The sequence below is a fragment of the Lepidochelys kempii genome, chromosome 1 (assembly GCF_965140285.1).
Source record: "Lepidochelys kempii isolate rLepKem1 chromosome 1, rLepKem1.hap1, whole genome shotgun sequence".
NCBI lineage: Eukaryota > Metazoa > Chordata > Testudines > Cheloniidae > Lepidochelys > Lepidochelys kempii.
Genome location: NC_136380.1, coordinates 254,718,206 through 254,735,912, shown reverse-complemented (window position 1 = coordinate 254,735,912; position 17,707 = coordinate 254,718,206).

Here is a 17,707-nt window from a genome sequence, read left to right as displayed (position 1 = left end):
TTATAGTTTAACCCTTCATGGACCATGTGAAAAGTAATAAGGACGCAGAAGCTTTGTAAAGTGTGTATTTACAAAGTTTCTTTGCAAATACACACTTTACTCAGACAGCCCAGGAGATTTACAGATTTATGAAAAACACACACACCTGAACTCAATTTCTTCCCTCAGCATCCTTGTCACTTCAGAGAGTCTATTGGGTTCTGGTCAGTGTCTTTCAGGGAGGTGCCTCCAGCCCATATTCCTCCAGCTTAGTCTTCTGGTTCTGGCAATGGTCTGCCCCTCTGGCATAGAGACCATCTCTTTAAAATCCACCTGACACACCTTTTCCTGCTCTTCCTCTTAGGCGGAGATTTTCCATGAGCCAGCCATCAAGTGGGATGCTGATAGAGGGTTGTTAGACGTCAATGGCTCTACTAGTAGCCCCCATTGCTCCGGTCAGGACAGGGCTATTCAAGGTTGATGACTGCATTTCAAGTTCTCAAACCATCCGTTTCCTGCCACACTAGAGAAGTTCTAATCACACTGACTGTCGCCATCAGCAATGATATTCCACCAAGCAACAAGGAATTCATGGGTTGACAGGCATTCCCAGAACTCTTACAGCTCTTGGGCCTCTTTCTTTTCTCTCAGGATGTGGGCAATAGTGAATACAGTATCTGATTGAATTAGGGTCCTTTCCCTGCCCGGTTTGAGTGGGTATTCCTTATATATGAAAAAGAAATACAGCTTGTACTGGTAATATCTTACTGGTCTAAAGGTTGAAATACCTCAACTTCTAAACTGAACCCACTGCATTGTTTCCCAAGTACATTGTATTAGTTCACTCCTGTGATCAAAGAGGTAATTCATAGAATCATAGAATATCAGGATTGGAAGGGACCTCAGGAGGTCATCTAGTCCAACCCCCTGCTCAAAGCAGGACCAATCCCCAATTTTTGCCCCAAATCCCTAAATGGCCCCCTCAAGGATTGAACTCACAACCCTGGGTTTAGCAGGCCAATGCTCAAACCACTGAGCTATCCCTCCCCCCACTGAGCTATCCCTCCCCCCCGACTGGGTTATCAGGATCTTGCTGTGGGTAGACAGGCTGGAGCTCATTCTCCTTTCATTTACATGGCTGCATGTTATAAGTAACTATAGACGTACACTCAGTGCTCAGTTTGTAATGAAAGAGGTGCTGGGGCTCAAGCAATACTGATAACATTCCTCATGGGCACCGGCTTTTTCCTTTGGCCAGGGGTGCTCAACCCCCACTCCATCCCTGCCCTCCCTTCCCCCAAGCCCCTGCTCTTCCCACCCCCGCTACAACTCTTCTCCGCCTCATTCCACCCACAGCCTGTCTCTTCCCCTCCCCCTTCCTCCCAGTGCCTCCTGCATGCCATGGAACAGCCGACTGGGGCGGGCAGGAGGCAGTGGAAGGGCAGGGAGGAGTTGATCGGAGGGGCTGCCGGTAGATGAGGTGGGGAGAAGAGTTGGCGGTCAGTGCGTGCTAAGCACCCACTAATTTTTTTCCAGCCCCAGAGCACCCATGACCACAAGGTCATGCCTTGCATGCAAGTGTGCCCCAGCATGACAATGGGAGACAGGGCTGAGCCCCAGCAAGGCCTGGTACAAATTAAATTAAGATTACCAGGGTGTAAAATTCATGTGGAATGAAGAGTCAGGCTCATGATGTATATATTGAAATCTAGCATTTTATAGAAGCTGCACTGCTACAAAATCAGATGTGTATAATTAGAAGGACATTTGACTTGCCCCTTTGTACATAGTTTAACGAGCAAGATAACATCTCTGGCAGAGGTTGAGGAGATTAGGCCTGCAGAGTTGAAATATTTGGAAAGGGCATGAAATAGAGTGGTAACTATTGCCTTTGTCAAATGTGGACCTTTAATTCCTAAACCATCCCCATGTGGGCATGAACAATGGTTATTCTGCCCTGTGGTGACACCATGCAATAACCATACAGTTATAATTCAGGCATTTTATTGTGTGTGGTCTCAGATTAGATTAAATGGATTTTTAAAGACATTCCCTGACGGTGTCACAACAGGACAGAGTTAAGGCTATTTATGCGCCTTTATTGTGTATTTCTTACTTTAGCATATTTGAATTGCTTTTCAGTGTAACCTTACTTTTGCTATCCTGGATTCATAATGTTTGTTTTTGGGGAACATCCCAGTAATATTTTTTAATCTTTAAATTGGTACATGCTCTCAACCTGAAAGAAAATCCAATTCAAACAGTTTAGGAATTTCCTTGGTTTTAAAAAAAAATGATTTAAAATGTCATGTCATACAAGAACACTAAACAAAAAAAGCCCCAAGAGAATGCCAGCATGCAATATTTCTAATTTGAAGATATGTACTATCAACCTTGAATTAATTTTTACATTTTAAATTCCAATGGCAGATTCACCACAGCAGTGCAAAGTGCAATCAGCCAGTTAAGCTGGGTTTACAGCTCATTTACATCACCAAATCAGTCAAAGCATACTGGTGAATCTGGTCCTTAATTTGCAATTAACTTATTGGTTTAGAGGACTGTGGTTGTGAAACTGGTGATATGTGAAGGGGGGTAGGGAGAGTCTAGTCCTTGAATGCCAATGTCTGTGTGTGTTAAGGGCTCCCCCTGCACTCCTGCCTCACTTCCCCTGGCAGTGCCATTTCAGTGTGCAGACAAGCTGAGGCATCAGTGCCATGGGGAGCCTTGCAAGCACAGAAGCCCAAGCCAGCAAGCAGCCACAAAATCTTTAAAGAACAGCGACAGCTGGGCCAAGTAATCTACCAATGAGAACTCTTGACACATGTGTCTAGTCCCTGTCATACCACTAACTCATTATAGCCAGTAGAATTGTTGCATGCAAATTTGCTGTAGAGGCCTGCTGGTGATTGGTTGAGTTACCTCTGATGTCACAATGGTCCCTAGAGTTACCTGAGCTATAACCAGACCCTGTTGTAGCCTATGATCATCATAACAATTAAATACAACAAATATTAATAATGTTGCATAATTATAACCTCATTTCTTCAAAAATAGCCTGGGCACAAAATTTCAATTAATTTTAACTACAGAGAGTGTGTGTTATTCTGTAATTAGGAACATTAAAGACAAAAGAGATTTGATACTGATGCATACTTTCCTAAAGTACCCCATTTTTAACTAATTTTAACTCAAACTAATCAACAGAAGTATTTGTAAATTCTCAGAAAAAAAAACATTTCTACTCAAAGTGCTGTAGGTCTGGGGAGGATACACAGACTTTTTCATACAAAAAAAATCCCAGTTTATGTGCAAAAATTTTACTTTACTTTTATTTACAATTGTTACTATGGAACCTTGGCTGAGACCTCCATATATATATATGTGGGACAAGGAAGGTAATGATGCCTTTTCCAACTGCTTAGATAAAACCATAGTGTTGATAGGTTGGGGTCTAGCATCACAAAAAAGAGACAAACGAGTGAGAGACTAGACAAATGCAATAAAAAAGGATTAGGAAGGGGACATACGGAGGAGTTGCAAGAACTCAATATTCATGGCCCTGCAAAGGAAAATGGTAACTGTCCACAAATATTTCAGAGATAATAAAAAGAGAGGAGGGATTATTAGCTACAGAGGTCATGACGGCATACGGAGCACCTGCTTGAAACTCAAAGGGGAAGTTAGAGTGTACATTAAAACATTTTGACACACAGGATATTTCAGCAGAATGATCAGCAGAGGGTGTTTACTGTAATGACTGTCCCATCCAAAATTAGTAAGGAAGAAGCTCAGTGAGATATATGAAAATCCTACTTAATACAAGGGTGATTGGTCCATGTGACTTAGGAAGGCTTCTCCAGCCCTGTCACCTATAGTAAGACACTATGAGCCCTGATTCTTATCTCACTTAAACCAGTTTTATCAATGATGTTACTGTCCTGATTTACACCATTGTGAGAGGAGAATCAGGTCCTACAGATTTTTTTTTCCTTCCCGGAATCTGAAGGATGTAGAGAGAACTGAAGAAAAAAGAAAAAAAAAAAGCGCACCTTTTCTACCATTAAAAAGGGTAAGATTATAAAAGTCAGGGCTTAATCTATCTCCGATCGAAGTGCTTAGGAGTTATTATTGACTGAAATGAAAGCAAGATCAGGGGGGCCTCACCAGGGGAGGGAGTATGGGCTAGGGTCTACAGCACTGGACTGGGACACAGGAGACTTGATTTCTATTCCTGGCTCGGCTACTGCCCTGCTGGGTGACCATGGGTCAGTCACTTCAGCTGTTGTTTCTTTGTCTTGTCTACTTATACCGTAAGCTCTTTAGAACAGTGACCGTCTCTCACTAGGTGTATGTACAGCACTTATCACAATGGGGTCCCAGTTGGAGCCTCTAGGCACATCTGTAGTACAAATAATGAACCATCACAGTAACAAACAGAGAAAACGATGCGGAGACAGGCCTGTGACCATAGGAGAAAATTATAGCTAAATCATCTCTTACATTTTTAAAGCCACTATGTATCTCATGCACTAAATTGTGGGGGAAAGAGCATGTTTTACACGTGCCTTTCGTTTTTAAGCATAAAAAGTATTAGTGACCTTTCCCCATTACAGGATTCTGACTGATTTTGAAAGCAGCACAAGCACACATTCTAACAGAAAACACTCAGGAGTGCACACAAGGTGCCAAAGTTGTGCAATTTACACTGAAAATAGGTCATGTAAGAGATGGCAGAACATGGCTCTACTTTTTTAACAGCCTTTGCAAGGGGCCTGATAACATGTGGCGCTAAGAATCTACTGCTCCCACTGAAGGCAAGTGGGAGATGTAAGGACTACCAATAATCATAGGATTAGTCCCACAGAGATAACTCAGAAATCAAGCTATAACCGTTCCCCCTCAGTAAGTCCACTGAGGATTCTAGCTATGGGGGCACAGTTTATATACTGCAGAAGGCAGAGTTTCAGAGTAACAGCCGTGTTAGTCTGTATTCGCAAAAAGAAAAGGAGGACTTGTGGCACCTTAGAGACTAACCAATTTATTTGAGCATGAGCTTTCGTGAGCTACAGCTCACTTCATTGGATGCATACCGTGGAAACTGCAGCAGACATTATATACACACAGAGATCATGAAACAATACCTCCTCCCACCCCACTGTCCTGCTGGTAATAGCTTATCTAAAGTGATCATCAAGTTGGGCCATTTCCAGCAGAGTGTTCAGCTTCTTCTCCCTCGGTCTCTGGGTGACTCTCTCAGGATGAACTCCTGCCCACATGCAGTCTGTCACATGGCTAGATTCCCACAGCTTCTCACACTCCCCAATTATTTTTCAGCTAGCTAACAGGAGACCTGGTAGCAAAAATCTTTCATGGCTTCTTTTCCATCTCTCTCTCTCTCTGATGACACCACTTACCAAAAAATCAGCTAGCTCTGAATTTAGGGCCAAACACTATGGCCCCCTCCTCCCCCCATCTTCTCCATGCCCACTCACAAAGGTCTGGATTGCAATGGCATGTTTCTTTTCGGCACGGGGGCAGGGGGGTGGTGTTACAGGATGCAAAGAGACTCCATAGGAGGGCACCACATACTCCTCCACACCACAGAACTGATACACACACACACGCTTCTGAATGAAGGGTCACTGTGTAAGGGGAGTGTGGGGGCAGGAAGTACATGTGAAATACAGAGGTCCTGGCCACAAAACCCCATGCCAGAATAGTGACAGGAAAAGCAGCGGCCTGCCTCAACTCCCTCTCCCCACGGCCTGCTGTGCCAGATGAGGAGCACCTCTGTGCCGGTTTCTGCAGGCCAGGGCTGAGAAGTCTGTTTCTCAACCCCACGTACATTCCTCTGAACACAAAGCCCATTTAGCTAGGCTGTGCATTCTGTTTAAGGACATGGCTCTAAGTGAATGATATTGAAGCTGAAACATGACTCCCAGTGATACCTCCCTTGCCCCCACCCCATCACTCATGTTCTCTTAGAACCACCACACCCATTTTGTATTTTCCTAATTTAATTAGATATGCTCCAGATGGTATACACCTGTACCTAGTCTCACTAATGAGGGTATACAAATAGAAGCCTCCTCCAGAGAAAACAAAAAGGAGAGAGATTAATTAGTAATTCTTTCCCCTTTATTACCAAAGCATTTTGTTAATATGCAGCCAGCTTTGCAGGACAGAAGCATACATTTTACACCTGCATTTTTCTTCTCTCTTTCTGTATCTATCTCTGGTGAGCACCAAAATGCCCATGTAAAGACAGTATTCTTGGTCATCACTAGCATTTGAACCTGGGCCCTCCAGTGCAGAGGATATAAGTCTCTGTAACAACTGTCATCATGGGGATTGGTCTGAGCTCTGCAAGTCTGTGGTTCATAAGCTGCTACAGAGTGAACTAAAGGACTAGCTCCATTCATGGGAGCAGGAGTAGGCTCTTATCCTTTGTAGGCCAGGCTGAGAGGGACACACAAAACTGAACAGTAGGATACACTCAACCAGTGTCAGAATTATGAGGGGATTCTTTTGTAACAGTCCTCACTCAGGGTCTGTTTGGGAAGTGTGGCCTAGTGGTCACACCACAACCCTGGACTGCCAAGGGGGTTGTGAGGAGGGGAGCCCAGGCCCTCCCACTCCACTGGGCTCAGACCCAGGGCCCTTTGGGCTACCAGTAATCTGGCAACCAAGGCTGATTAAGACTGTCCTCCCTGGGCTTCTTCCTCTTGTCTCCCCCGCTGGGGTCAGCTCAGCCCAAGGCCTTTGCCTGGTGAGGAAAGCCAAACCAAAAGAAATAAGAGGAAGATACCAATGTCCAAGGTCACAGGATACTGCCCTCTCTGGTTGTCTCTGTAGTGGAGCCTCCTTTCCCTCAAGGAGGGCCCCTTTTAGGCAGTGGTGTCAGAACCTTTAGGTTTCCCTCTGCTCCGCTTGAGTTGTAGGGGGCAGGTCTGCCCACCTCCAACTCTGTCACCCAAAGGGCTTAATTCCCTGCCTTTCAATTCCTCCAACAGATGGAACATTTGCTGCAGGTGTGGCAGGGCAGAGCTGACTGAGCCCAGAATGATCCCTTAACCCCTTGTTGCCTAGTGTGAGGTTTGTACACCCCATCACAGGAGCCCACAAGCCTTTTGCATCCCTCCACATTAAAAGATTCTTTTTAAATAACACAGGGGAGACTCCTCAGGCTACTCCCAGCCTCCTCTGTGGTAGGAGAAGTGCATTTCATCTGCTGGCACTAGAAGCAGCACATACAGCTGCCAACGTTTGAAAAGGATTTTCAGACACAATTCCCCAATGAGCCCGTGGTCTGAATAGCTGCTAGGCCCCCAGCATGTTTGGAGTACAATCTGGTGCAATTTAGCTTTTTTCCCTGACTTTTTCTCCAGCTACTTAATGATAGAATCCAGCATAGGCACCAATATAAATATCATAAGCGCTCAGAATGGTGGTTCCCATCTAAGCTTACCCTGACAGAGACCCCCTGAGAATGAAATGCAGTAACATATAGAAGCATAAATACATTAAATCAAACTTAGTAAGGTTTCCTAGATTTTTTCCACCTTTCATTTCTTTAACCTGTTTTTTCTCTCCTCCCATCTCTGATTTATTCTATCATCTCCATTTCATGTATTTTTTCATGTTCACATTCTGTTTTCTCTCTTATTCCCTCTCCCTACAGCTCCTCTTGTTGGGTCTTCTCCTTGAAAGCAGCCTCTCCTTTCCCTTCATCCTTTGGTCCCCTCATCCTTGATTCCCCTGTCATTACTGATTAAGCGCTGACAGTGTGCTTGACACTGCACAAGGAAGACACGGTCGCTATCTCAAGTTGCTTACAATCATCCTTGCTCTCCCTCATATTATGTTGTCCTTGACCTCTCTTCCCCTCACCTCCTTTGGCTCTTCTCTAGTTTCCAAGGAGTCTCCCTCACGTTCCTCTTATCCTTCACCCTCCTCTCAACAAACCCACTTCCTCCTTTGCTCCCCACTGTGGCCACTCCACTGAGTTTTCTCTCCCAACTGAGATCCATCCTGCTTCCTCCTCATATCTGAGGTGCATTCCCTTATTGTGCCTTCTCACTCCCTCTCCCTTAATCCAAGTTCCCCTCTCCTTTCCCTTCCCTCTTTAACCCAAGAAGGAGGCTGCTGTTGAAGGTGGACATGAGGCCTAGTCCCCCTCCCTCTGCCCATATATTCCCCCCATTTCCCCTGAGTGGCTGCTGCTATTGTGGAGTAGAAAATGTACTAACAGATAAGCAGGGGAGCCAGCTCAGCTGAAGAAAGCTGGCACAAAGTGGTCAGAAAAATGAGAAGACACAGACCCACACATGCACCCTTAACAGCAGCTCCCCCAGAGCCACTCAGGATTCCCCCATCCACTGCCACAGATCAGTTCAGGGGCCTCCCTATAACAAGAGGATCCATCAAGTATGAGTTTGACTGAGTAAGGATTTGGTCCATGCCAGTTAAAATATTTGTTACTTAAACATTTGTGCACAAGAAATAATAGAGGGGGGGAAATGGCAGGCGGGAGGGGGAAGAAATAAGGAAATAGATTTAAGAAATTGTTTGGAAAATTGGGGTGCCCAGTAAGAACTACAAGCGATTAGAAAATGTAGAACATCTGTGTTTACCCAGCCAAATTTTGGGGAACCTCAAAAGCATTGTGATCAATGAGATCAGCTGATTGTCGGAACACACGAGAGAACACAAGCATAACTTGAATAAGTTCTTTCAGATATTCAGAATACATGGGAGTCACCTGAATATTTGCTGGTTTTTTTCTATCAAAGCAAAGACAAACTAGGAGTGGCCATATCAGCTAAAGAGAAGGATGACTGGAAACAAAATCCAAGGCAGCACCAGCCAATTTAATAGAGTAGTAGATCTGAGGTGTTCGCCTACTTCGGTAAGGCATACGCTCTGCACTCCCCTCATCAGAAAACTCTCTCTTGCCAAGGAACCTGGGAGTAAGGTTGGCCTCAGTTCTGCTGTTTCTCCTTTCCAAGGATACACGGAGTAGGGATGGAAGCCAGTCAGTCATGTAAAGGAGATAGAACAGGAGCAAAAGTAAGAAATCTTCGCAAGTTTAAAGGTAGAACACAATTATGCATGTGCACGTTTTAATTATTTCATCCTCACAATCTGGGAACAGGCCTCATTCAGAAAGATGACTTTTCTCCCCTTATTTTTTTAAGTGACATTATTTATTTATTTCAAGGACACTCTTTAAGGTCTCCAGTACTATTAAAGGATCTTTGCCTTCTCTGTCTCTCTTTTCCTCCCACAGCTGCACGAAAATCTCAGGGCATAAGATGTGATTGACTTTAAAATGAAAGCTAGGAAAAGGCCTTGAAAGGAAGCTATGAAAGCACATTCTAGCCATTGAGAGCACTAAAATCAAGGGTTAATATGAAGTTAATGATTAAATATATCCAATGAATGGATAACATTAAAAAAAAGTCCAGAGTACTACAGGCTTAGTCTTCTGTTGATTTCAGGGGGACTTCTGCTTGTGTAAAGATTGCAAACCAGGGCTTTCTTTTAGCACACCGCTCTACTTTGTCTGCTGGCACCAACCTCCAAATTCTATTCTGAGTGAGCTAGGGAACAAGCATTTGAAAGTGATTGACTTACGGGTCAAGCTTGCTTTAGCTTATGGGGGGTGGGCGCAAACTGGTTTGTGCCCAACACGTGGGGTGAAATCCTAACAAAACTCCCGTTGACTTCAGTAGGGCCAGGATTTCACCCTTAGTGCTTAAGGAGACTCCGGGCACATAGACCTCTGAGTCCACATCCACACTGTGCGCACACATCTGCACCAGCCCACACTCTCCCAGCTATGGTATTGGGGCATGTGAGGAGACGGGTCGACCTCCTTCCTCCCAGACCGAAGTCAGAACGCTAGTGCACAGCGACCATTTTGATTAAAGTTAGTGACTCCGGCCCACTTTCAGGACTAGCAGGGCAACCTGGGATGGGGAGCAGGGCTGCAATTTATTCAGACGTGCCATTCCCCCATATAAGTCCCATGCAAATTGTCCATAAGGGACCCTGCTGTTATCACTCCCATGTTCAGGCATTCTTATGTCAGGTCTTTTTTTCCCCTTCCATTTGTTCAGTCTTTGTTATTGCTGAGTCTCCTCTAACCAGGTGGGGGTTGCATCCTGCTCTGAACATGGTCAGGTGTAGGGGGTTAGTGATCTGATCCCCTCCCACCCAGAGTTCCAGAGTCAGAGGCCTTTCCCTGGGAGCATATTGTCCCATTTTGCTCTGGGCTCCATCAGCTGCACTGTGCCTACTGAGCGCTGCTGTCCCAGGGTATTGTGACTGGAGTGGCAGGGTCAGAGCCTGAGCTGTGCATCTCAAGAGCCTGACAGCGTAGAGGGACTGCGACAATTGTGGCTTTTGTGCCAGCTGTTGGGCTGCTCCAAAGAGTGATGTGGCCGTTGGTGTAAGTTTGAGAAGACCCATGAACTGCTCTAACTAACAGCAGCACTACCCAGCTGCCTATGGGTTGCCACCTACAGCATACCCCAATGCCAAGGGCTGCAAGGGGGCACTGTACAGGACTGTGCCTGTACCTCTGCTGAGATGGAGAAATTCCCTGAGGGGTTGCTTCGATCCCTTTACAGCCCATTTGGGGCTGGACTGATATAAAGGGGCAAGAACAAGGGCCAGAATTTGGCTCAGCATCTCTAAGATAACTACGCTCTATCCCATGAAAGGCCTTAAAAATCAGGATCTGGATCTTGAATCATAGTCAGAAGTGAATAGCGAGATCGTCATGTGATGTGCTCTTGGAAGGTTTTCTTGCTTAAACAGTATCTATCTCAGAGCAACTCTACACTACAGAATTAAGTCAACCTCAGTTACGTCAACATACAGCCACTGCAGTAATTGAATCACTTGTACATGTCTACACTACGCTTCTTGTGTCAGCGGTGCGCGTCCTCACCAGAAGCGCTCACACCGATTTAACTTTTATGTGGGGCATTGTGGGACGGCTTCTGAAAGGCAGCAACAATCAATGTGAGCAATGCAGTGTCTACACTGACACTGTGTCGACCTAAATATGTTGACCTAAGTGCTATGACTCCTACAGCGGTGGAGTTATTAAATCATGTAGTGGGCGAGTTATACCAGTAGGAGCTACATTTTAGTGTAGACACTTACAGAGTTAGGTCAACATAAGCTGCTTTACGTTGACCTAACTCTGTAGCGTAGACCAGGCCTTAGGGGTTTATAGGGATGCCCATCACCATGGTATCTGAGCACAGCATTTATGTTGTACAACCTGCAGTTCCTGTGTAGGTTTCACCACCTTCAGCGTGGGATAGTATTGCAGCAGGCCAACTGGGAGGCAACAAAAGATTGGACCACAGCGAATAGGTTATTATCTGAAAAATGGGCACCATCTCTTGGCAAATCAAAGGTGGGAAGAGGCATTTCTTATCACTTTTGCTCTGTGAGTATCTAGAAGCAATGATGAGACGAGCTGGACTCTGAGAATCATAGAATCATAGAATCATAGAATATCAGGGTTGGAAGGGACCCCAGAAGGTCATCTAGTCCAACCCCCTGCTCAAAGCAGGACCAATTCCCAGTTAAATCATCCCAGCCAGGGCTTTGTCAAGCCTGACCTTAAAAACCTCTAAGGAAGGAGATTCTACCACCTCCCTAGGTAACGCATTCCAGTGTTTCACCACCCTCTTAGTGAAAAAGTTTTTCCTAATATCCAATCTAAACCTCCCCCACTGCAACTTGAGACCATTACTCCTCGTTCTGTCATCTGCTACCATTGAGAACAGTCTAGAGCCATCCTCTTTGGAACCCCCTTTCAGGTAGTTGAAAGCAGCTATCAAATCCCCCCTCATTCTTCTCTTCTGCAGGCTAAACAATCCCAGCTCCCTCAGCCTCTCCTCATAACTCATGTGTTCCAGTCCCCTAATCATTTTTGTTGCCCTTCGCTGGACTCTCTCCAATTTATCCACATCCTTCTTGAAGTGTGGGGCCCAAAACTGGACACAGTACTCCAGATGAGGCCTCACCAATGTCGAATAGAGGGGAACGATCACGTCCCTCGATCTGCTCGCTATGCCCCTACTTATACATCCCAAAATGCCATTGGCCTTCTTGGCAACAAGGGCACACTGCTGACTCATATCCAGCTTCTCGTCCACTGTCACCCCTAGGTCCTTTTCCGCAGAACTGCTGCCTAGCCATTCGGTCCCTAGTCTGTAGCTGTGCATTGGGTTCTTCCGTCCTAAGTGCAGGACCCTGCACTTATCCTTATTGAACCTCATCAGATTCCTTTTGGCCCAATCTTCCAATTGGTCTAGGTCCTTCTGTATCCTATCCCTCCCCTCCAGCGTATCTACCACTCCTCCCAGTTTAGTATCATCCGCAAATTTGCTGAGAGTGCAATCCACACCATCCTCCAGATCATTTATGAAGATATTGAATAAAACCGGCCCCAGGACCGACCCTTGGGGCACTCCACTTGATACCGGCTGCCAACTAGACATGGAGCCATTGATCACTACCCGTTGAGCCCGACAATTTAGCCAGCTTTCTACCCACCTTATAGTGCATTCATCCAGCCCATACTTCCTTAACTTGCTGACAAGAATACTATGGGAGACCGTGTCAAAAGCTTTGCTAAAGTCAAGAAACAATACATCCACTGCTTTCCCTTCATCCACAGAACCAGTAATCTCATCATAAAAGGCGATTAGATTAGTCAGGCATGACCTTCCCTTGGTGAATCCATGCTGGCTGTTCCTGATCACTTTCCTCTCATGCAAGTGCTTCAGGATTGATTCTTTGAGGACCTGCTCCATGATTTTTCCAGGGACTGAGGTGAGGCTGACTGGCCTGTAGTTCCCAGGATCTTCCTTCTTCCCTTTTTTAAAGATTGGCACTACATTAGCCTTTTTCCAGTCATCCAGGACTTCCCCGGTTCGCCACGAGTTTTCAAAGATAATGGCCAGTGGCTCTGCAATCACAGCCGCCAATTCCTTCAGCACTCTCGGATGCAACTCGTCTGGCCCCATGGACTTGTGCACGTCCAGCTTTTCTAAATAGTCCCTAACCGCCTCTATCTCCACAGAGGGCTGGCCATCTCTTCCGCATTTTGTGATGCCCAGCGCAGCAGTCTGGGAGCTGACCTTGTTAGTGAAAACAGAGGCAAAAAAAGCATTGAGTACATTAGCTTTTTCCACATCCTCTGTCACTAGGTTGCCTCCCTCATTCAGTAAGGGGCCCACACATTCCTTGGCTTTCTTCTTGTTGCCAACATACCTGAAGAAACCCTTCTTGTTACTCTTGACATCTCTGGCTAGCTGCAGCTCCAGGTGCGATTTGGCCCTCCTGATAACATTCCTACATGCCCGAGCAATATTTTTATACTCTTCCCTGGTCATATGTCCAACCTTCCACTTCTTGTAAGCTTCTTTTTTATGTTTAAGATCCGCTAGGATTTCACCATTAAGCCAAGTTGGTCGCCTGCCATATTTACTATTCTTTCGACTCATCGGGATGGTTTGTCCCTGTAACCTCAACAGGGATTCCTTGAAATACAGCCAGCTCTCCTGGACTCCTTTCCCCTTCAAGTTAGTCCCCCAGGGGATCCTGGCCATCCATTCCCTGAGGGAGTCGAAGTCTGCTTTCCTGAAGTCCAGGGTCCGTATCCTGCTGCTTACCTTTGTTCCCTGCGTCAGGATCCTGAACTCAACCAACTCATGGTCACTACCTCCCAGATTCCCATCCACTTTTGCTTCCCCCACTAATTCTACCCGGTTTGTGAGCAGCAGGTCAAGAAAAGCACCCCCCCTAGTTGGCTCCTCTAGCACTTGCGCCAGGAAATTGTCCCCTACGCTTTCCAAAAACTTCCTGGATTGTCTATGCACCGCTGTATTGCTCCCCCAGCAGATATCAGGAAAATTAAAGTCACCCATGAGAATCAGGGCATGCGATCTAGTAGCTTCCGTGAGCTGCCGGAAGAAAGCCTCATCCACCTCATCCCCCTGGTCCGGTGGTCTATAGCAGACTCCCACCACTACATCACTCTTGTTGCACACACTTCTAAACTTAATCCAGAGACACTCAGGTTTTTCTGCAGTTTCGTACCGGAGCTCTGAGCAGTCATACTGCTCCCTTACATACAGTGCTACTCCCCCACCTTTTCTGCCCTGCCTGTCCTTCCTGAACAGTTTATATCCATCCATGACAGTACTCCAGTCATGTGAGTTATCCCACCAAGTCTCTGTTATTCCGATCACGTCATAGTTCCTTGACATCACCAGGACCTCCAGTTCTCCCTGCTTGTTTCCAAGGCTTTGTGCATTTGTATATAAGCACTTGAGATAACCTGTTGATCGCCCCTCATTGATAACCTGTTAACCTGATAACCTTGAGATAACCTGTTGATCGCCCCTCCCCTCACAGACATTCCTGCCTGTGCTTCCTCCCGGTATCCCGCTTTCCCACTTACCTCAGGGCTTTGGTCTCCTTCCCCCGGTGAACCTAGTTTAAAGCCCTCCTCACTAGGTTAGCCAGCCTGCTGGCAAAGATGCTCTTCCCTCTCTTCGTAAGATGGAGCCCGTCTCTACCCAGCACTCCTCCTTCATGGAACACCATCCCATGAAGAGACTAGACACTGTATGGAGGTGGGAGTAGATTGAGCCTTCAAAAATGGGAATAATAATGCTTCCCCTTCTGTGTGAAGCACTTTGAGATCTACAGAGTAGGAGCAGTGTATGGATGCTAAATGTTATTATTAAAATGTTTTTCTCTCTTGCTACTAACATCACCCCCATCTTATGTGGGTTAAGCTTGAGAGAGAGAGAGCGCGCTGCTTTTCATCCACATCTGCACCTCTTGCATGCACTGAGATCACTGTGTGAAGGGGTTGCTCCCTTATGATGAAAAGGAGCCAATTAAAGTTCACAGACCCAACATTTATTCTCTAGCACAGTTAGTGCAATTCTTTTAGTAAGGAAGGTTTTTTCATTGTTGTTGAGCAACAGTAGTGGCAGAGAAACCTTCCACCATCAGAGCTAGTAATTGTCCTGGCTCAAAACTAATTCCTGGAGAGGGACAGAGGGAGTTAGCCTTTATATAAACAGCAGATTTAATTTTCTAATATTAACAACTCTGAGATAATCAAAGCAGTAATATTCAATGAAATATTAAACAACACAAGTTTTACATGTCGAAGTATATTCAGCTACACTGTCTGCATTGCTAGTATTACTGACAGTGGATTTTTTTTTAAAGCTTTATTTTCGTAGTGCTCTTTTCTTGCCGTTAGAATCTTCACCCTAGTGAAATTGTATATAGGTAACGGACACTTAACTCGCTCACACAAGGATGTGCAATTTTTCTTCTTTCTGAAGAACAGTTTGTTCTCTTTTATGAGGTATTAATATATGTGAGCCTATTCCTGATGGTTTGCTACTGCTACTCGGGTTTCTCAACATGGGGTGAGAGCCTCAGCTAATGTAAATCAGCATATTTATATCAGCAGAGGGTCTGACCCATGATTTGTTGTGATATTGAAATGTAGCTCATTTCTTTAATTTTTGTGTTAAAAAATTACTTTCTTAAGAAGGATATATTTCTAGCCCAGATCCTGTACCCACTGATGTCAGTTGAAGAAAGATCAGACCCTAAAAACTGGGATTAGGATTAGGCCCTCTCAGGATTAGGCCCTAATATAAATCTTATGCAAAAACTAAATGAATGTTACCATTGTGAACTGAACACAAAAAGGTCAGGGATGCAAAATTTAAAGGGACACAGTCAGGTCAAATTTGTCCAAAAATGTCCTTTTTGTAAACTAAACTTTTGTAAATCTTAACATTGATGGAAAACTTTCTCTTTTTAAAAAAAAAATTCTAAAGGCAAAGATTTTAAAAACAAATAAACATTCCCATGCCATGCATGCAAATCAGATATTGCAGCATTGCACTATTGCATGATAACATGAAAAGCTGCAAAACGAAGTGAAGATGGTTTAGTCTACTCTCATTGACTCAACTGAGAGAAAGGTAAATTAAACAAATAGTATAATCAGTGAAAAGCAAATTAGATCTTTAAAATTCTTCCAGTTTTAATAATTTAGGCCCTGATCCTGCACAGGGATTCATGCAGGCATTAAGGTTTGCCCAAACAGTTCCTATAGCAGGATTAGGGTCTAAAGATACTCGTAATTTAGGTCCCATTTTAGCAAAGCCCTTGAGCATATGTTTAATTTTAAGCATGTGCTTAACTCCTATTGAAACCATGTGCCTAAATGCTTTGCTGAATCAGAACAACAGCACCTGAACCTGCTCCAATATTGCCAACCTTAAGGCTTTTCCAAAATCATGAGTCAGGTCCTCCATAACAAATCATAAGATTGTCCTAAAAATCATGAGATTTTAAAAAAAGAGTATCGCTTGTATTCTTTTTATTTGCCTTCAGGTTTTTTTGAACTTTTAGGGTTTCCATTTTCAAGCTTTTCTATGCTACCATTAAGGCTAGAAACTTACTTCTTTCAAAAATGAAAGCTGAAATGTCTCACATAATCCCATGACTCCAAGAGCTGGAGCTTTAGGGAAAACACCAAATGTTATGAGACTCTTGATAAAATTGTGGGAGCTGGGACCGCTGCTACTCCCATTTAAGGTCATTGGCATTTTGCCATTGACTCCAATGGAAACAACATTGAGCCCTGGCTGGGACCTGATACCCAGAACATTTGGCTTTAGAAGGGCCAACTTTTGATAGAATTCAAGGAAAACAATTTCCTAGAAACAGATATTTTTTCCTCAAAAACAGAGGCTAAATTTTCCTATAAAGAAACACACAAATCACAAAAAGTAGAAACCTAACACAAGGAAACTAAATTACAGCTTTCCCCTCCTGGAACATAATGGGAATCCATTTAATCTTGCATTTTAAAATGTCACTCTCCATTAGATTATGATATACTATATTGTTTTGCATGTATCATTCATTGTATGTGAATTTTTATTTCCCTATGAAAGCCTTCCATCCCCTTACGGTGTATAGCAAATGCAAAAAAAAAAAAAGATCATTTTGAATTGTTTCCCTTATGATGATTTATTTAATGACTTTCCACTGTGTGCTGGGCTATCAATATATAATTTAAATAGGTCATAATTGTCTAGCACTTTGTTTCCTATTCATTCTCTGTACACAGTTGAAAAGTAAAGCTGAAGAAAATAATAAAGAGAGTGTGGCACGCTGATGATTTCTGACAGGGATCACACAGTCCCTCTAAATTGATCTTTAAGCCACGTTAGCTGGCTGTATTGCATCAAAATGTATTTGAGGGATAATGTTCATGACAGAACAATACAAGAGGCAACATACTGTATGTTTTTACATGCATTTAAACTAAGTGACTGGAAATGTAGGATAACTGTTAAAAGATGACAGGTTTCAGAGGAACAGCCGTGTTAGTCTGTATTCGCAAAAAGAAAAGGAGTACTTGTGGCACCTTAGAGACTAACCAATTTATTTGAGCATGAGCTTTCGTGAGCTACAGCTCACTTCATCAGATGTTTACCGTGGAAACTGCAGCAGACTTTAGCAGTCTGCTGCAGTTTCCACGGTAAACATCTGATGAAGTGAGCTGTAGCTCACGAAAGCTCATGCTCAAATAAATTGGTTAGTCTCTAAGGTGCCACAAGTACTCCTTTTCTTTTTGTTAAAA